The sequence below is a fragment of the Harpia harpyja genome, chromosome 1 (assembly GCF_026419915.1).
Source record: "Harpia harpyja isolate bHarHar1 chromosome 1, bHarHar1 primary haplotype, whole genome shotgun sequence".
Taxonomy (NCBI): Eukaryota; Metazoa; Chordata; class Aves; order Accipitriformes; family Accipitridae; genus Harpia; species Harpia harpyja.
Window position 1 is genome coordinate 12,279,320 of NC_068940.1, and position 20,734 is coordinate 12,300,053.

At 44.4% G+C, this 20,734-nt stretch overlaps 1 long non-coding RNA gene across 1 annotated transcript in view; it reads left to right on the forward strand.

The window, feature by feature from the left end:
* LOC128137339 (uncharacterized) overlaps positions 1–16,000 on the forward strand; it is a 58,225-nt gene extending 42,225 nt beyond the window's left edge. Inside the window, exon 2 of the long non-coding RNA XR_008233677.1 lies at positions 15,843–16,000. This is a non-coding gene — a long non-coding RNA (uncharacterized LOC128137339). The remainder of the gene's footprint in view (positions 1–15,842) is intronic.
* Positions 16,001–20,734: the final 4,734 nt, after the last annotated feature.

Here is a 20,734-nt window from a genome sequence, read left to right on the forward strand (position 1 = left end):
GCTGTTGCAGATGGCCGGGAATGATCAGTAGAGGAAAGGAGGGAGGGTTGCTTCATCTCCAGTAAACTTGTCCGATTGAGTTTAAGATCCAGGGTTGGAATAGAATTTCAAACTGCAATTGCCAAAAAGGTCTTTCCTGGACAGAGCACCAACTGGAAAAAAAGCTACAAGCTAAATTCAACCGTAAAGCAAATGTCTGCAATAGTCTTCTCTGAGCTGGAGGCAAAGAGAAATTGGCTCTGTAGCATGACAGAGTTGGATAAAAGATCACTTTGGCCATCTCAGTCTTTCTTCCTCTGAAGGCTGTGAGTATCGTTTGCTCTGCTGCTGAGTAAAGTTGAAGAGGGGAAAGCCTATGTACTTTAGTAAACAGGAGAGCACCTAACAAGATAATTATGAAATAATGCTAAACAGTAGAGCTGTTCCTCAGGCAAAATCCTGGCCTGAACAAAAGTAATAAAAGTAATCCCATAGATTAAAGAGGGAGCCAAGATTTCAGCGATGATGTATTAAATTTAAAAGCCAATTCAATGCAGTCCAACAGACCTTGCTTTGAATAATGAGGCTTAGGCCTGCTTTGTGTTTTTTGCAAACTATCATAAGGGTAAATTATACATCCAGGGCCAGAGTGAGAATCCAGGCAACTGTCCTTAGGCATGGAACATGTATGAGTCATGTAAAGAGATTTGGGTTACAGATCTCTCTGGTTTGACTGGACTTTGGTTGTACCCAGCTGATAGTTGATAGAAACAAGCACAACTGTGAAGGGAATAGTAAGGAGAGACAATGTCTAGGATTACTGCAATACATTTAAACTAGAATCACATGAAGTACAAGTCCCTTCCCACTAAGGTCTACAAAGACAGTGAAAATTGGATATAGCAATATGAAAAGCGAAGTACTTCAGATCAGGACTGTGAGAACATAACCTCCAGATTTTTTTTAGGAATGACATCATCATGGTCCTTCATTTAAAATGTCAGCTTTACTCAATAACAATGAACAAACCAAATCAAATGATAGGGCAAATGCTTCAAAGAGACCCACTGGGGATCACTAAACAAACCAACCCACTAAACAAACAAACCAAATCAGGCTCAGGACCTCTCCTGAGATGAAAATCATGGAAGCTGGGAAAATACGTGGGAGAAATACCATACACGGCTTGCCCTCCTTTTACTCTTCTCTGCATGCCTGCTTGCCCACACTGCTGGGAACAGGTTACTGGGTTAAACGGAGCCTTGGTCTGGACTAGAACGATTTACCTGGACACTGGGCTGCTTCTTTACCTCCCCGTCCCTCTGCCCACCCCATCCTGTTGGAACAGTGTTGACAGTGCTCGTGGCTTTTGAAGTGCTGACTCAAAGCAGTCTTTTGTCTTTGCTGAAGCCCTGTGGTAGCCAGTCTGCAGATACTCAGGAGTCTGGGCCTTGCCTTGCAGAGATTTCAGTCTAAGCACAAGCAGACAGCCCAGGAAAGTGGAACAATGCTGGACTTTTAGGGTACAAGTCTTTCTGCTTCACTGAAAGCGGGATGGCTGGAGTAGATCCCCTAGTGGAAATCAAATATGACTTTGTAGATGAGCTCTGCTATATGCAGGCGAGTGCCTGCGCCATTTCCCCGTCTGGTGCATAGACTCTTTTGCTCTTTTGAGACAGCTACTTCATCCTTTTTTTTTTTTTTGGCAGTGCTCCTGACACTGACTCAAAATGACAAGTCACAAGATTTTTTTTTTTTTTTTTTTTGTGAGTGTGAGGTTGGAATGTGTCTCAAGCAGTTTTTGGGTAGCCAATGTTCTGAGGGGAAACGGCCATGATAGCTAATGTTTTGGAAAGCCATGCTGTCACTTCTACTTTGCCCCACCATGTTGTTCTCAGTGGGAAGGGAATTTTACTTTGAGTGGTTCAAGTTTTATAATGTATACTCCAGACACCACTGTTTCGCTATTTCATTCCCTGTGTAATCCGTGTATCTCCTAGAAAGAGCTTTATTACCAACTCCATCTGTTCTGAGAACTGCTTTCCTTTCAAACAGCCGAAGCCTGTGGGATGAGAAACTACATCTAAATGAAGTGGTATCAGTATTGGCAGTGGGAATTCTGTTTTGGCAGGTTGCTTAGCTGGCCAACAAGTGTGTTTCTTTATCTGCCTGACTGAAGGCTTTGACCATGGAGATAAGCAGCTTAAAAATGCCTGTAAAGAAAGGTATTTACTTAAAGAGGGACAGTGGCTACATATATCTAGAGCACTTTTCACCTTGTTTGGATGCTTCTGCAGCGTTAAAGAGTGGAAAAGCCTCTTGTTCCTTATCAAGAAGATTATTATATCTGTAATATAATTGGGAAGAGTAAAAGATACAAAGATAGCAGACTAGTAAGCAGGTTAATCTTACATCAATGTCTGTAATTTCTTGGGTTGGCTGATACAATACTGCTGATATAACTGTATCAGCAAATCACACACCCCTCCCACCCCCAAGCAGCTTATACCACTAGCCTCTCATACCTATACCCAATAGCCAGTACCAGCTTCTTGGAGACAGTATAGCAATAAAGAGGTGGGCTTTGTGGGTTTGTTTTTTTTTTGTTGTTGTTCCTTGCTACTTCAGGGTCCAATTCTCCTCTCTTGGATTGCAGTCAATATTGAGTCATAACTGATTTAATAGACAGCAACATCTATTGATTAAACAACATACTATAAAGTAGCCTAACTATAGATATACTATTAATAGATACACTGTTACCATTAACTTACAATTGTATCATTTTGTGCAGTTACAACCAAATATAACACTCATTCTCACTCTTGGATCTTATAAACCACACCCAACTATTTTATTATAATTCTGCCACCCTTCCCACCCACAATACTTGGTGCCAGAGTGCAAGCCTGTCACTCTTTGCTTGCCCCCATTGATTCTTTCAGGCAGGGACCTGATGGAGGGTTGTGTGGGTTGTCCGCAGGGGTTCCCTTCGGTGTCGTAGTAGGCTTGGGTGCACAGATGGCTTCCGTGCTGTTTGTAGGTGCTTGCACTCCTACTGTCAGAAGATACCAACCTCTTTTTTCTTTACCTGATATTATGACTTATTCCCCCTTTTTTCTGTTGCAGGACCCATCCTTTTTTTCCCACCTTTACCATCTCTCTTTCTTTACCCCAACTCTTTGCAAACAAGCAATTTGCTGCTCCCCCCCCCCCCCCCTTGGTCTCAATTCTGCTACCTGTGTACTCAAATTTGATGTTTCCAACACCTTTAGTTAGGCAATGTTGGTCTTACAGGGTATTACTGATACAGTTGCTGAGGCCCAGGCAGCTTCTGAAGACTACATCCCCAAACTCCCCTACAATTACCTGGTTCATACTGGCAATGCTTTTTTTTTTTTTATTTCATACACTCGCTAAGGCAAATTATTCTACTTTAGCCTTGATTCCTCTACCTATCTTTAATTAATGCAAGTAGTTTCATATCTGAGGTGCAGCCTGCATACCAGAGCAACAAAGCTATGTGTCTTTCATGCTCTGTTTTGTGCTCATACAGCATCCTTGCCCTTGAATTGTTTTAATTGCTCTCTGGGTTCCCTGCAGAGGTTCAGCTAGTCATGAGGCCCGGTGCTCCAGCAGGGCCTCTGGCTTGCGTTTGTACAACTGCACCTACACGATGACTTTTGCCAAAATAGTTATGGGCATGTTGTTTTTCCTATGCTCCTAGCCAAGTGGTTGTTTGCAAAACTTTTTCAAATGTAGACCTGGATAGTGCTTCACCTGATCTCAGCAATGGGGTTTCCTCATAAGAGTTTTTTTATTTAAAGATTTTTTTTTTCGCTCTATTGTGTGAGTCCAGTATGAGGCGAGTCATAACCAAAGTTTAAGTTTTCCTTCAAGCCAAACCCTTTTTTTTTGCCTTTGGCATCTTTGTGTACAGCTGTATCATACAATGAAACATTTCCACAGGGAAAGCTTCACTTTAAAATCCTCACTGATTTCTCTTCCTTTTTCTTGCAGTTCTCTCTGAACAAAAGCTTTTTGCTTCATATTTCTCAGTGTGGGTCCCTTGCTAGTGAAAGACAGCGAGTGAAAATTTCACAGCAAACAGATGAGGCTTTTCATAGGAGATGACTTCGGGAGAGTGAAGGTAACTTTTCCTACTGTGCTTGTAACGTGTATTTAACGTTTCAGTTAGAAATCAAGGCCTAGAAATGCAGTGCAAGCTAATATGCCACGATCCCCCCTTTCCAGCTACACCTGAGAGAGGGTGAGTTGTTTTCTGAGGTTTCCACGGTGCTGTGGCTGTTTGAAGTGCTTGTGCTCTCAGCAGCGTGCCTGACGGGGCTTGTGCACAGTGTAAGCCCTGCAGGAGTGGACACCAGTGGGGCCTCGAGCTCCCAAGGCTTCTCCCTTCACTTCTCGCTTCCACAGAGTGGGAGAGTTTCTGGGACCCACCAACCTTGTTGGCTGCCAGTGTGGCACCTGCTTGGCGAGGACCCAGCTCCTGCAATCACCCCTTGTCCCTGCAAGTGCTCCAGGACTAAACCGAGAGCTGGGGCTGAGACTGCTGCAAAGTGACAAAATTTGACACAAGCAGGACTTGCAGAGGGGGCTGCTGTTTTGTGCTTTCTCTGAGCACTGTAAAGCTGAGCTTTGCTGAGCCCTGGCATGCTCTCGGCACAAGCCTTTGTGGCTGCCTGGGGTTGGACTGCTGCTCGGGAGTACCTGCTCCTCGTGAAACACCGGTGCTGTTTGTGTGTAGCATGAGCCTACAAGGTTTTATGCAGGTCAGGTTTTAATTACTTTGACACCTTAAATAGTTAGCAGGCTACTATGTTAGCTACCTTGCTAATTTTAATTGCTTTTATTAATATTAAAGCTTTTGGGAAAAGGGAGTAGTCAGTGGTATGGAGAAAAGGAAGGAACTTTCTCCTTTTTATCACTAATATTAAATGTTCAGAAAACTAAGTTTGTATGTTGTTACATCTTTTCAGGACTCCACCTGGAGTCTACAGACTAAATGTTCCTGGTTCATCTGCTGTCAAGTGAGAGGGTGTGCATTTGCACCAACATACACACCTTAGGCCATGCAGCTGTAATAGATACGTGCAAAAGTGAAGCCTCGTACAGTTTGCTTCTGGTTACAAACCAGCCTTTTCCTGGAGTAAACTGGTAGATGGTCATGGAGAAAAGGTGAAATTAAGCTGCTGTCATGAAGCAACCATGCTCCATGGGTCCAGAGGAGGGCCACAAAAACGATCAGAGGGATGGATGCCTCTCCCATGAAGACAGGCTGAGAGAGTTGGGGTTGTTCAGCCTGGAGAAGAGAAAGCTTCAGGGAGACCTTATTGTGATCTTCAATACTTGACTGGGGCTTATAAGAAAGATGGGGACAGACTTTTTAGTAGGGCTTGTTGCAATAGGACAAGGAGTAATGGTTTTAAACTAAATGAGGGTAGATGTAGACTAGATATAAGGAAGAAATTTTTTATGATGGGGTGGTGAAACACTGGAACGGGTTGCCCAGAGAGGCTGTAGATGCCCCATCCCTGGAAACATTCAAGATCAGGTTGGACAGGGCTCTGAGCAACCTGATCTAGTTGAAGATGTCCCTGGTCATTGCAGGGGGGTTGAACTAGATGACCTTTAAAGGTCCCCCAAACCATCCTATGATTCTGTGAATACTTCTAGATTTTTAACATTCGAATCCTTATGTTTATATGTCCAATATTACAAAGACTTATATGCAATTTTTGTGCTGTGATTATATAGCATCTTCATATAGAAACACAGATTATTTGTTAAAACTCCAATTAACTCATAAAGTGCTGGAAGACGAGGTGGAAAAATTCTGCTTTTGGGGCTTGTAGACTTCTACTAGTAGCAGAAGAAGCATTTGAAACACAGGTATGAAGTCGACAGGTGGTAACCAGGTAAGAGCAGTTGTCTAGTTTCCAGCTTTCATTTATCACTATATGTTTTTATTGCTCAGTTGTGCTGCTGTGCTAGGCACTCTTCTGTAGTGACACAAACTCTGTGTCATCCCCAAGGAAAGAAATAGGTTGTCTCCTGTATGGCCTCTTCTCTTTAGCACCTTCTTTCCATAGAGGGAAGAAGTATCAAAGACACAGAAAACTTTTGATCATGGTAGATTTGGAGCAGGAAGGTGATTTTTATACACTATTCCTCTGCCATTTGTTTGCATGCAGGAAGAAAACGTAGGATGAGTTTGTTCTGGTCCTCTCTGAAGAGGATAGCCATACTTGTAATGTGGCTAAGATGACATATATCCATGTAAGGAGTGAGTGCCTGAGAATTTGGGATGTTATTTTTGGACAAGTGTTGCTGTGTTTGTCAACTCGTCCGCAGTGTGCACCTTTGAATAAGGGAATGGGAAGGAGGAAAGTAGACTTAGCACCACTCAGAGCAGAGGCAATGATATGTGCATACATTTGTGGTTTGCATTGCATGTTCATGATGCAAATGTACGCAAGCCTAAGGCCGAAAAGAAATTCTGATCTTGGAGTCATGTGGTCTCTCAAACCGTAGTAGGGGTGGAAGCAACAAAACCAGCTTTGGTGCAAAGAGAGAAATATTTATCTGCTTCTGCATCTCCCCTCTTCGGTTCCACCAACTGATCTCAATAGCTGTGCAGTTATTACTGTGGCAATCGGGTTTTGAGGTGGGTGGGAATTTTCTAGTGAATATTGTTCTTCTCGGAAAATACCACTTCACTGAGTCCAAAGCTTCTTATGGAAGTGCTGGTACAATGTGGTGGGAACGTGCATACCAGCAGGGGAGTTGTCTCAGCACAAGGAGCAAGCACCACGGTTAGCAGAAAGCTCCCCTTACCGAATATGCTGTATAGGTTGAGGAACTTTCACTTCTTGCAAGGCTGGAGTTCAAAGTAGGGACTTGTGTGGGGACTTCTGGGCTAACAGGCTGAGCTGCTGTGGGGGTGGCCTCCTTTTATTCAGATGAAGCTCAGAATGGGAGAAGCTTTGAAACCCCAAGCTTCAAAGGGGTGAGAAAAGGTGTTTCATGCTGTTGTGCTGTCCCTTTGGTGGGCTGCCTCTCAGTGCATGGCAGTGGCAGCAATAGGGTGAGGAACTGCTTTGGTGAGCAACCTTTAATTAGCTAAGGAAACAGCCTCTGGCTTAGCATGCGCTTCGCAGGTCTCATTATGTCACAAGTCGATCTCTCCTGTGTTATTTCATGGCTGTGCTCATGAGCAGCTCTTCAGGCAGGCAATATGTTTAAATTGGTGTTGAATCAGGATCACAGTGGATCAATGGCCTCTAATACCCCGTGGCCCTCCTGGATCGATTGAATTTGTTTGCCAACATTACGGTGCTGGTGTGCAACTTTGGATTGATGCAGAATCGTGCTGGTTAGGCAGTAAGGAATGGCATACCAGGACAGTTGAACTGATGTGCGGTGTTGGCTTTTGTAACTCTGGTGGAAATGGATGTTTCTCCATGCTGGCTAGCCGAGTTTCCTTGATGTTCGTGGAGAAGTGACTCTTTCTGTAGAATAAGCTCAGTTTGCTGCCTAGGAAATGCTTAGTGGTGTCCAGGCTCTCCTTTCATAACATGCGCTGGGACCTTGTGGTGGAGCCAACTCAGCAAAGGACTAGTTAATGTTTGATGTAAGGAACAGAGTTTCTGGCCCTACAGACAAACTCTGTTTACAGGTGACTCAACAGGGCAGGAAGTGATATCTATAGGTATCAAGTATCTATAGCCAAATGCACACAGTGGAATGATGTGAAATTTCGTAGTCATGCAAGTATTGTGTTGGGGAACTTGGCAACTCAGTAGGGTTTTGGATTGAGTAATCATCCACAAGCAGGGATGAATGTCCAAAATAGCTGCCCTTGTGCTTCTGGATCACCTAGTACTGATAATCTTTCTGCCCTAAAATGATCCAGTTGACTTCCACACAGGTCTGACATGAAATCTCTAAAAGTGTTCTTGTAATCATGTGCTGGCAGGTATGTGAAGAAGTGTCTGTTCACAGAGGGGGCTGTAAAAGGCAGAGCAGAAAGTGGAGGTCTCGTACCAGCAACAGACATTCTAAACAAGCAGCTCAGCCCTTCCAGGCAAGAAAGCAGGGCTTAAATTCATCAAGAATTTTGGATTTCATTGACCTACTTTGCCATTTGTTCCCTTTTAGTACCTGAGCGTTCCCTAACCTATATTTCTTCTCTCCTTTCTGACTGACGGGTGGTGAGGTTGGATTTGTTTGGATGCATGGAAAAAAGGAGGCGAAGGAACTACAGCTGAAGGAAGACTAAGTTTAAACAGGATTCTGATAGATTTTAGGAGTGAATTTCAGACTGGTCAGCCTACTGCCAAGAAGTTGTGAGTCTGATGCAAATGAGTTTCATAGCTGCTGCTGACATTCTCCCAGCTACGTTCTTCCAGAAGTGTGTTTGCTAAGGGAGTTTGCTGTTGCTCCTGGTAAAGCCATTCCTGAGTTTATCCTGCTGTTCTCAGACTGTAGAAACACAGGGCTTCCGAGTGTCCCCTTGCAATCAGCACGATGCCAACAGGAAGAATGCAGGGAGGTCGCTTTCCTGGTGGCTTGTGCTGTTGTTTCAAATGCTGCTTCAATGGAAGATATCGCTCCCTCTGTGTGGAGCATTATTGTAATTGTGCAGGGAGAGCGTGGCTGCTGCAACCAAATCGAAGTCTGACAGGAGGGAGCAGAGCCTGGTACAGGCTTTTTCTTCCTAGGTGGGGGGGAAGGATATGCTATACATCCATTCCTTCCTCAGGGGATAGAGCTGGTACAGGCATGGCTTCGGCTGAGGCAGGGGGTTCAGACTTGCCCGAATCTGATTTCTCTGCTCAGTCTCCCAAGGGTGCCAGTTCAATGAGCTGTTCTCCACCCTGCTACCTCAGCCAGGCACTCCAGCAGGCACAGGTTGGTGTGGATTGCATCTGATGTGAGGGTGGGATAGAGCCGAGTGCAATCTGTGATGGGAATTTGCTGACAAGGCAGCAATTATAGATACGGGATTATATGTGTGAAGGGCCACTGCCACTTCTCTAATGTAATGTTTCTAGAGAGAATGATGGGAGGCATTTTAGGATGAGACTGCTACTCCCTGCTCTGTCAGGGGTGGGACAGCAGGGAGCCTTCCATAGTGGTACGAGAAGATTAAGTTGTCCAGAAGTAGACAACTAATCTGTGCATTACCTCTGGCTGCTGCTGAGGCAAAACAGTGAGAAAAGCATCATCTTTGGTTCAGGTCCTGGCCTGATATCACATCACAATGCTGACAATGCTATTGTGTCTCTTCAGGAAGCCAAACTTGCTTTCTTTAATAAGAGTTTCTTAGGGATGGGGCAAGTAATATATTAGGGTAGGCTGCTTTTTCTCAATGGATATTCAGAGAACATCATCTGGGAGAGCTTCCAGCTCATTCTAGCTTCTGTTTCCTTAATGGAAGTCAGTATGGATCAGAGCCACAAGGTATTTCTAGTATGCAGATTGCCAGAGATCTAAAATTAATGTATGGACCCTCTTGTCCCAAGAGACCAGTGTGGCTATGGATAGCTTTCTTCAAAAAAGCCGATCTGTCTTTCTGTGATAGCTTTCCCTTTCAGGTAGGCAAATTCAGGTTTTCTGCGTTAGCAAAGACACAACAGTTTGGACTAGCTAAGCCCAATTTGGATGTTGCTGAGATGAAAAAGTGGTTGGTTTTTTTTAGTTTCCTCTGGCAGAGAAGTTTCACTAGCAGCCTTGGTCAAAGCCTGTCTGAATCCGTTTCCTAGCAGAAACGTGCTCATCTTTCCTCCCACTTCTGTCACAATCTCTTCCAGAGGATTGGTGGTGGTGGGAAGGAGCAATTGCATTGGTTTTGAGGACTCAGTTTGCTGTGAGCACCCCAGCCTGAGCTCCGTTCTGGCTGGAAAGAATGACGTGAGGAAATAGGATCGCAGAGCCTGGGGAGAAGCTTTGCAGACCACCTGGCCTTCAGATTCCTGGCACTGTTCAAACTTGTCTCTGTAGGAAATCCATGTTCCAAGTCAAGCTCAGGTCAGATGAGAAAATGAATTTGGCAGGAATATTATGAGCCCCTACTAATCTGCCAACAAATCCACCCCAAGCATCTTGCTCCATGGCTCTATGCTTAGAATAGAGCAGCACAACTGACAACCCAGCATAGAAAAAAATGTACTTGCAGAAGTGCCTGGAGGTGGCTTCTGCAGGCTTTCCCATGAACCAACGCTGCTGCAAGCTGATTTTCCTTAGCACTGCGTTCTCCTTTTACAGAAAAATAAAAGGCAAGGGCTGAGGAAGGGCTTGAAAGCAAAGAGAATTAAGGTGGCAGGAAAAAAGACATTCCTTCTTAGTTTTCTGTGTTCCTACTGTCCTAGGAAGACTTCAGTTCTCCTGGGTGCTGTTTAGTCACTCAAAAAATGTACAAATGTAGGGACAATTCATACTTCTGTGCCCACCTGACCTCCTCTGACATCATTAGTAGCAACTGGTGAGATGTTGCTGTGTGCATTTAAGTGCTGTTTTGTGCATTGTTTTTCCCAAAATATCTCGGCTTCAGAGCAAGGTGCATAAAGAAAAAAGAAATTCAAAATGACTCTGGTACAATTATAGTAGAAATAAGCAGCTATTGAGCTTAATGCAGATGCCATGATGGGGAAATATAATCTCATTTCATTTTCTTTTTTTTTTTGTCTTTTGTGTTAGGTGCTCCATTATCATCTTTATGTGGGATGTTCAGAAATTTTATTGCATTGAGCATATCTGGGAATTGGGAGGCCTCTTTATTACAGAAGGCAGAGATTTTTGAGATGGGCTGTCAACAACTTGCAATGCTTTAACATCCCTTCAAGGTGACTGGATGATATGCTTTGTACAGAAGTGCCCCTGGGGTAGTATAACTGGAAACGTGGGACTTCCTGTTCAGGCCACAATTTTTTTGAAAATTAGAAGCCTGTAATTAGATGTGTAAATCAACCCTTCTATATGCATAAGCACAAACATAACTATGGAAGGTCCTGATTTTCAGGGTTGCTGCTGTAAGATATAGCTGTGGGCTCTAAAGGCTGAAACTGAGCTGTGGTGTTTCCTAGAGGAACTGAGTAACCACGTGTTTGAATAGTTTTCCTTTAAATTTGTGAACATGACTGTGTATGTGTTTGCATATTTATTTCTGTATCTTACATAAATGTAAGACAAATATTTATCTTCTATAAGTAAATATATATATGTATAAACAAATAAATGTACAAACAACTAAATATGAATATTTTTTTATATGCGTTTCTATTTAAATGACTTAAGTTCTGCTAGGAGAGAATTGGAAATACCTAATTATTCACTGAAGTGGAGAACATCCTGAAGAAAAATCTTTAAAAATCCAGGTATGAGAAAAGCAACTGAGACTGATGGCATAGGTCCCTTCCTTGGTAGTCATGCAAATGGTGTAGCTATGGCTGTAGTCAAAACACTGTTTCACCCACAGTGCTGCAGTGTTTTCCTTCAGATTGTGTCATCCAGTGCTCTCCTGTCTTTATGAGGCTAGGTACGGACAACAGGCAGGAGTCTGAGGGTAGAGGTTGTGACGTGACCGAAGTCTGGAGTCTGGGAGCTGAAATCTCCTCTGTTATCTTCATGTGTGTTGGGACTGTATCTGCTCTGTGACTCTCAGGGGACGGAAGGGACTCCGGCTCATTAGTGGGAAATGCTTCTGCTCCCAGTTGCACTAACCAAATATGTGAGCAGCAAGAGAAGGCAGCAAAGATGCTAAAGGAGACGAGTTATTTCGAAGGCAGTCTTTGATGAAAGAGCACCTGCTTGAGGCTGAATGAGGCATCCTTCTTCCCTCCGCAGGCAGGGGAGGTGGATGCCAGCAATGGCTCTAAGGGGGTTTGTACACTGGGGATAGTTTCCACGGTGAAAACATCGATTTGCCAGCGCCCCCAAAGTTCGAAGAGGCCGAGGGAGGGAATCGAGACTTGTACTCTGCTCAGACCGGCACTCTGGATGCCAGAGCAGGCAGCCCGTTAACGAGTCGGTTGAACCACGTAGTTAAAGCTGAGATACATACAGCTGTCAGCAATGAAAAGGGCAAGACATAAAAGACTTGCGTAGCGGGGCGGGGGGGGAAGAAGCACCTTGGAAGTTTTCCCTTAAGGCTTTGCCTGGATGTGCCTTACTGCCCCCGAAGCTTTCTCTTACGATTTGGGGCTCGCGTTTTCCCGGGAGGGGCTGCGGCCGCTCCCTGCGTGGAGGTTTGGAAGAGGAGAGAGCGGCGGGAGGGCCGGGCCCGGCTGGAGCTGTCCGGGGAAGCTCCGCACGCCGCTTTCCCGGCGAGCCACCGGAGGGTGCTGTTCCTTCAGGTTCCCGCCCGCCGTGGGGCCGCCGCGCCTGCAGAGCCGCGGACCTGCGGGTAGGTCTGCCTTATCGCAGGGTGTTTAGTTAATAAGTAAGTGACAAAAAAAGGCCTGCATCGCCCACCTGGCTCTGGCGGTGGGAGCTCACCTTTCTGGGAGGCCCCGGGGCAACAACAGATTTTTTTTTTTTTTTTTTTTTTTTTTTTTTTAAGCTCTATTTCAAGAAAGTGCCTTGGAAAAGGTCTGGGGGAGGCCAGGCCTGGGTGCCTCTGTGCTTTGCAGATGCTGGCGATGGCTTGCTAGGTTTTCCTAATTTATTTTGCATTCTCCTCACAACTTCCATTGTGGAGCTTTCCCGTACGAGGATTAACCATCGCAAGCGGTGCAGTGCAGTGCAGTGCTGGCAACCTCCCTGGGAATCGCGCATCCTGAATAATGATGAGAGCTGAAAGCAGGACAGAAAAATCCACCCTTCTGCTCCCTAAATCGGCACTGGGCAACGTTGCCCCAGATAGAGCAGTGCTTGGTGAGACCCCCCCCCCCCCCCCCCAATTCCCACAGCCTGGCTCCCTCTCTGCAGGGGCTCTCATAAAAACATGCAGGCAAGGCAAGAAATGCAAATTGTGGGGATGCTCCTGCCCAGCACCAGGTGTCTATCGTGGAAGGGCCAGGTTCCTCATTTGCTCTAGAAGGTGCAGGCTTGCGTTTGCCATCTGAGGGACCAAGCCCCTCATTTAAGGACTAGTGGTGTGGTGCTTTGCAGCGTAGGTGCAGGGAATGGGGGTGACTGGTGTGAACAACCAGGGCCGACATGTGGGAAGAAAAAAACAGCTTACCCTCCTGCCTTGCCTGCTTCATTTTCTGATTGTGACAGAGGGCAGGGAATAAAATTTAGCCCAGGCTGCCCCGCTCACTCCTGCCACAGGCAGCACTGCCAGTGGGTCCTTCCTGCAGTGAACAGGCTGGCTCCTCATTTGTTTCTCACTGTCAGGATGATGAGTCCAACTAGATTTCTTTCTGTTTGTATTTGCTGCTTGTCTGTGCTGACAAAACATGCGTAGTTTGTAGCTCCCTCGCTTCAGCTGGCTGCTGTTCCATTTTAATGCAAGGCGCTTCATCGGAGGTCATTTACTCAGTATGTTGCTGGGCCATTTACAAATATGGGCTGATGAATATTTCATCCTTGTTCACCAGGAATTCTGTTGAAGTGTAGAGCTTCATGGCAGTGAGTCAGGACGTGATGCACTCAACCTGAAATTGTTTCCTTGCTGCATCTCTTGTCAGACGTGCTAATTGCTGATGTTGAGGAGGTAAAGTTGGTGGAAGGGGGAGGAATACGTATATGTATTAATATAATACTCTTTATCTCACCTTGATTCTACTTAAATATCCCTGGAATCAGTGCTGCTTGGGAAGGGGCTCTTTCAATGAAATAGCAAGAGCAGCTGTCTCTTCCCATTTGCTCGAAGAGCAATACCCAGGCTGGCTTTCCTTCCTGCAGTGCCACACCCCCAGGAGGGAGGCTCTGCTGGACTCAGACTCCTTCTTAAGTGCCAGGAAGAGTGAGTACTTGCAGCAGAGTAGGTGGTGAGACCAATTTATCTTGCTGCAAAACATGCTAGTGGAAGCAGGGCACAGCGTGCAGGGGACACATGCTGGTGTTAATGCCTGCCTGAGACTGCAAAGAGCCTGGAGCGATAGTTCTGCAGAGGGACACCCAAGACGTTTGTCTCCAGAGTCCAGTGATGATTAAGGCACCAGCATCATTAGGTATTTTATTGCTGAGCCAACTAAAGAAAACAGGGGCTGGGATAGAGTACCAAAGTTCACAGCAGGGGTCTATAAAGATAGTTTACCTAGCAGCTGCCAGCTGAGAGGGAGGATGTTGCTGTACCACAGCAGTGGAGTGGCAACAAAGTCCCAGCTGGATGGTGCAGATGTGCTGGTGGCAGTGCTTCCTGCCTCACCAGTTGACTGGGGAAAAGCCAGTGGGAAGGTGTTCTCCTGTTACGGTGGTGTTTGTCGCTGTAAAACACTTTGTGTTGCACTCCTGGATGTTCTGGACGGTGCGGTTTTCATGGTGAATGATGTCTCACTCTCATAACTAGTGCTATGGAGAGCGTTAGCATGCGCTGTGTTTCACTAGTGAGAAAATAATCCAACTAAAGAGGTCCTGTAATCATACAAGCTGCTTGAGCCCTTTCCCTTGGTGGTGCTGAAGCCAAGCTCTGGGGGTCTGCCAGTAACAAACGTTATTTGTGACTGTGTCAGACACAGGAGAGGGAAAGGAGGCCACATGTACCTGGAGGTAGTCTGCTTCCCTGCATGCTCAGAAGCTTCTCTTTGCTGCCCAGACCACAGAGATGGGCTGCAAAATGTGCCTGCTCTTCATTTACTGCTGGCTGGTCATCTGGTGCTTCAGAGCTAGAGGAAAGGAAAGAAGCTGTGAATATATAAAACTTGGTAGGTTTGTGGGGTAGTAGGAGGTCATCTTGACAGATGCCGAGGAGAAATGTTGGTAGTTTAGAACTACGTTCCACAACTCTTCTGAGGGTGGAAAATGAGATAGGCTCCTCTTATTTTCATTTTTTCCATCTCAGCTTGGTCTATGTTACACAGTTCGCGCAGCTCTCAATATTGCAGTTTGTCTGGCACAGCATGTGCTTATGCAACTCCCATGCTGCCCTGTAGGTAAGGCCCTGCAAACCCAGTTGGGTGCCCTGCTTTTTGTGTGAAGCTCTTGCCATACACTGTGCAGAACAGTGACAGGACCTGGAAGCTGGGCAGATGTGGACTTAGCATTGCATCATCCAGCCTGCTGGCTTTTTTGGGGCTGAGCAGGAGTTTCATGCTGGTGACACTGTCTAGTCACTGCTGTTCAAAGGGGTCTGGTGTGAACTCATGGTACATGAACTGGGCCTCTGCACCAAACTGCTTGGAATGAGCTTTAATCTTAATGATCTGTGGGGCTTTTACTTTGGGGTATTTTTTGTTTTGTTTTTAAGATTCTCTGAATTCTCTAGGGCATGGACAGGCCACCACTATACTATTCAAGTCTGCCTGTGACTGTCTGTATATATATATATACACACACACAATGTGGTATGTGTTCTCTTATTTCATGTTTCGACATAGTGTCTGGAAGCACACCCAGGAGAGGTCTGGTTATCCTAGGTACAATGTCATAGCCATCCTTTGGTTCATGGGGTTGGCTCCCCCCAGGAAAGGCCCAAACCCAGTGAAGACAGTGGGAACACTTGCTGTAGAAGTAGGGTTAAGCTGGGATGGCCTTTTCGTGACTGGAAACTTTAATCTCTATCCTGTCAGAAGCTTCACTAATTTGTCTGGGAAAATCAGCCTTTTTGACTGCTTTAAACCCCTCTGTGCTTCATCTCTACTTTTTTTTTGAGTAGGTTTTGGAAGGTTTTTGTTTGTAGTTTTTTTGTTGTTTTTTTTTCCTCTTTAAACTTGACTAATGTCTTCACGTTTTTTCAGGTTGGTACCCCAGGATACAAAGTGCTCACTGAAAACCAGTGAAGGGGAGGCAAGCTTGTAAAAGGAGGATATCATCTGGAAGTTACGTGTATGGAAACTTGATGCCAATATTCATGAAATGCAATAAAAGAAGGCAGTGTGGAAAAAAAATGTGAGGGCATCCTAGACTCCATCGTAGTCTTTATTGGGCTGCTTAAATTTTTTTAAAATATAATTGGATTTTTAATTTGACTAATTGTAATGACAGAATGAAACTGATTCTGTAGCCAGTTCTTCCAAAACAGCTCAATTAACCTGTAGATCTTTAATAACTTTTTGTAGAGTGAGACTTCTTTTCTGTGGGGGTGCAAGCGTATGTGGGTGGTTACTGAGAATACACTTCTCACTGTCTCTTCCACTCTCTCTTTCTGATGCACACAGATATTATGGGCCAAAATTTGCCACTTCTGTCATCTCAGAAATAAACAGGACTAGTCATAGGGCAAAACATGGCTTACTACAAATAAAAGTGACAGAAACTGTACCTGAAGAAGGAACAAAAATGGTCATTTTTAATAATACTTGGTTAGTTTCTGAAGTGGAGAGCAAACAAATGAACTTGCATTATGCTCTAGGAAAAGAAAAGAATTATTACTGTTCTAGAGAAACTTGGTGAAGGGAGGGCAATTAGAATGGAAATTGCTATTTGAGGCAGCGTGTCTAAATTTTGATTCAGGGTGGGTTTTCTCAGCAGCATAGCTGACATTTCTTGGTTTTTCACACTATGATTTTACAGTATTTCAGCCATGAGTTAAGTAAGTTCAGATATTGCACAAAAGAGTAAATATAGCAGATTTTACTTTTTTTACTTAAAAAGTAGATGCTGTACCTGTCCATGCCCTCTATTAGTCACTTTTCTCACCAGACATGGATGCTGTATGCTCTGTCAGTCCATCTGCCAGCTTATGTCTTTGCTTGTCCATCTCTTAAGCAAGCCTGCACTGTGAGAACCATCAAATGTGTTTCAGACCTCAGTGTAAACTGGTCCGAGCCCTCCCACTGTTCTTGGCTGTTTCCAGGGCTGTGGTTGGGCAGGCAGGGGTGCTGGTAAGAAGCCCAAATAAACATGGAGGGGGAAAATTCCTCTGTTTCTCTTCTTGTTACCAGCCGACACAGAACTGTTTGGCTGCTTCCATCTCTGGCAGCCCTGCATTTGGTGATACTGAAGACCAACTGCAGACTGAGCTGTGTTAGCAGGATCTTTTCCATCAGGTCAAGGGAGGTGGTTATCTTCCTTTTGTGTGGCACTTGTTAGGCCATGTCTGGTGTACTGTGCCCAGTTCTGAGTCCCTAGCACAGGAGGGATATTGGCAAGTTGGAGTGAGTCTACTAAGACATGTAGGGGACTGGAGTATATGACATACAAGGAGTAGCAGAGGAAGGATGAGAGGCAACAGACACAAGTCACAGCATGAAAAATTACAGCTAGATATAAAAAAGAAAATCTTCAAAGGCAAGGTAGTCAAACACTGGAAGAAGTTGCCCAGAAATGCTGTGGGATCTCATCTTTGGAGGTATTCAACTTTGGAAATTGGACTAAGATGACCTCCAGAGGTCCTTTTGTACTTAAATTATTCTGGGGTTCTATGACTTTGTGCAAGAGTTTGAGCAAGTGCCTTACATGATCTGTACCATCTCTGTAATGCACCAGAAAGACTTCCAAGCAAGCATCTTTGCACTCCCTTTCAGAAACAAAACTCCCTCAGGACTGTCCATACCATGAGCAGCTTTGCCACAACTTTGCAGGCTGCCACTCTTCACCCCATGCGCAATGAACTTTGTCTTTGCCTGTATTTTCCTCTATGTGAAAATGGCTATTAGAACCATTTCCAGCTGAAAACATCATCTGCTTTAATGAAAAGCCTGAAACAGTAGAAAACACACTTGAAAATTAGGTCTACTTCAGCCCAGTGCTTTCAGGTATTTTCCTGTGCTCCTCCACAGATTCTCATGGAAAGCTTCTTCCTCTGGCAAGTCTTACTAAGGGACTTGTGAGGGAGGGTGGTTCTCTCTTTTCACCAACAGATGTCATTGATGAACTCTCTCTTCTCTTCCCCCCCCCCCCGCCTTGCCACCAGGCTTAGACTGCAAAGAGCCACTATGTCAACTTTTAAAATGAAACAGAGAACTTGTCTTGGGTCTCAAGAGGTTGAAATGAGGATCCATGCTTTGGATCAGCCAAATGCAGTCCATACCAGCATATCTGAATAGGACACAGGGCAAATAGGAATTTTTCTTTAAGTTTTGAAAAAAAGAAAATCTAATCTCTTCTTATTCAATGGGAGAAAAAAATTACAGAAGACTTTATCTACAAGTATTCCACATTTTTACAGGATCATTTGATAATTCAGGTTGGAATTGATCTTGGGAAGTCTGTAGTCCCACCTCTTGCTCAAAGTAGGATAGGCAGTGAGGTTAGACCAGGCTACTCAGGACTTTACTCAGTTGGGTCCTTAAAACCTACAAGAACAGAAACTGCACAACCTCTTTGGGCTGTGACTCTTCTAAAGAGGTCAGTTGTTCCAAATTTTCTGGAAAAACATTGGTAAGATGAAGCCCTAGTTCAAAGGAATATGTCGCACTGTCAGCAGAGAAGTATGAGCAACCTGAGTACAGCTTGAATAAGTCATTAATATGTCCTCCAGCTTTCCCTTTGTCAAGTGGATCCAGTAGCACTGGAGGTGCCAGAAAGACTGTATCCTAGTCTGAGTTGCAGCTGAGCTTCAATGCAATCACAAGTGCTGGCACTCTCATTGCCTTCAGCCTTGGAACTCATCCAGTTCTGGACAAAGTCATGCTGGCCTTAAAACCCAGAGCTGAACTCTGGAGGCAACGTGGGGTTTTTTTGTTAATTTAGAGTGAATGAAGGAAACAGTCATTGAAGGGTACTTGCTTGTTAGCAGTCAGTAAAGTAAGAAAGTTCAGGATTTCAGTTTGAGATCTCATGCAAAGATATGTTAATTTTGAAACTTCTTCACAGAAGCTACTGCAAGCTGGGAATGTTGCAGCATATGCCAGCTTAGCAGAAAGATGCCACAAGTTACTGAGTTTGACCCAGGAATTCTTGGTTGAAAGATTATGGCCTGCACTCTGTGGGAAGCCAGACAACTGCCAGGTTTTGGATCAGCAAAGTTCTTGAGCACTGTGTAAGTCCCCTTTGCCAAACTTTTTGTGGTCTCAATATTGGGGCTGCTTTCATGAGTTTTCATGAGTGAATGGGTCTGTGATGGGAGTGTAGAACAACAGTGTGGTTAACTGTCTGAGCTAACATCAGTTGCAGAAGCTTTTTTGAAGCATCTGCTCTGAACACTGACAAAGACTAGCTAGTGTTTTGATAAGATGGAAAAATTTCTTGCTCCTTTGTCCCTGTCTCCTTTTCTATGGACTTGAACTTGACGAAGCACCTCTTCTTCAACAGGATAGATGAATTTCTGGCATTTATCTTGATACCAATGCCAAAAAAAAATAATCAATATTTAATAATTCCTTCTTAATACAGCCCTCCTGTGTCCCTACTCAGAATATTCAAGGTCACCAAGTGCTGTTCAAAGGCATGGGAACAGTAAAAGCTGTGCTCTGTACTCTGAACACTATCATATACTATGTGTTGTTAAGCTCATAAGTTGCTTTCAAGGACTCCCCATGACAGCATACAACAGTGATCTCAATCTGATGTACTCAAATGGCTTCCTTGCTAACTGAGCAAGAACAAGAAACAGCTTGTTTGAAATGATGCACATGTTTCCTCTTGATAATGATGCTCTCCATCAGCCTATTAATAGTAGAAGCAATATTTAATTAACAGCTTTCCTACAGCCCCTGTTCCCCTCTGGTCTGGCTCTGAGCTCAGTCATGGTGGCTTTCTCTCATTTGTCCATTGCCATAGAGGTCTCTCTTTTTGTTCTAGAAATGGATGGTGAGCTATTGTTTGTATTTTGGGATCAGTTAAGGAGATGAACATGTAAGATAGTCTACAGACTGCTGAGTTTACTTCGCTCAAAGGGAGTGAAGGAGTAAAAATCATCAGAAGTGACACAGGGTCCAAATTTAAGGAGATTAGGGTACCTAGAAGCCTGAATTTCACTGGTAGTTAATGAGATCTATTCCCAGATTTTTTTTTTTCAGGATGCTGTACCGAAATGTAGACATTTCCCCCACGCTCCAGTCACAGGACAATGCAGACAAGCTTAGGCTTGTTTTCCACAAGGCTCAAAGTGCTTTTCAGCAGTTGTTTAATTTCATAGTGTAGACTACACATTCTCCTTATTTTTTCTGATTTTTCCCCTTTCAAACTGTGCTGTTATATATCCTTTAAGGTTCTTCATGTTCCATGTAGGGGCCGAATCCTTATGGGAGGAACTCGTCTGCAGTCACTGATCCTTGGATAACTCCGTGTAAGATTCATGCAACTTAGTGCGTATGTGGTCATATTTTACCTCCTGTTTTGATCAACTCTCCTACTTTTTACTTTCTACACTGTGCTCCAAGTTTCAGGGATATTTGCTATTTTTATCTGTGCTGGCCCTACTTTTAACTTAATTTTGTATTGCCTTTCTTGCTACCTTTTGCAGATAATCTGCTAGCAAAGTTGCACTTGATAATGAGCAGGTAAAACCTCTCATGCTACTGAGTAACCATAGGCCTTTATTTATGGTTTCACATGGAGAGAGCTGTGTTTAAGAACCAGCATTTTCCATGATGAGCAACTTTTTCCATGTTGACACTGCAAGTAACAATTGAAAAAGTTTGGAGACCTCGTCTCTGCCTATAAATACACCAAATGAATCTTTCTTAGCCCCTTCTGAGGCCTTGTAACTTAAACTATGTGGTAAAATCTAGCCACTGAGGATTTA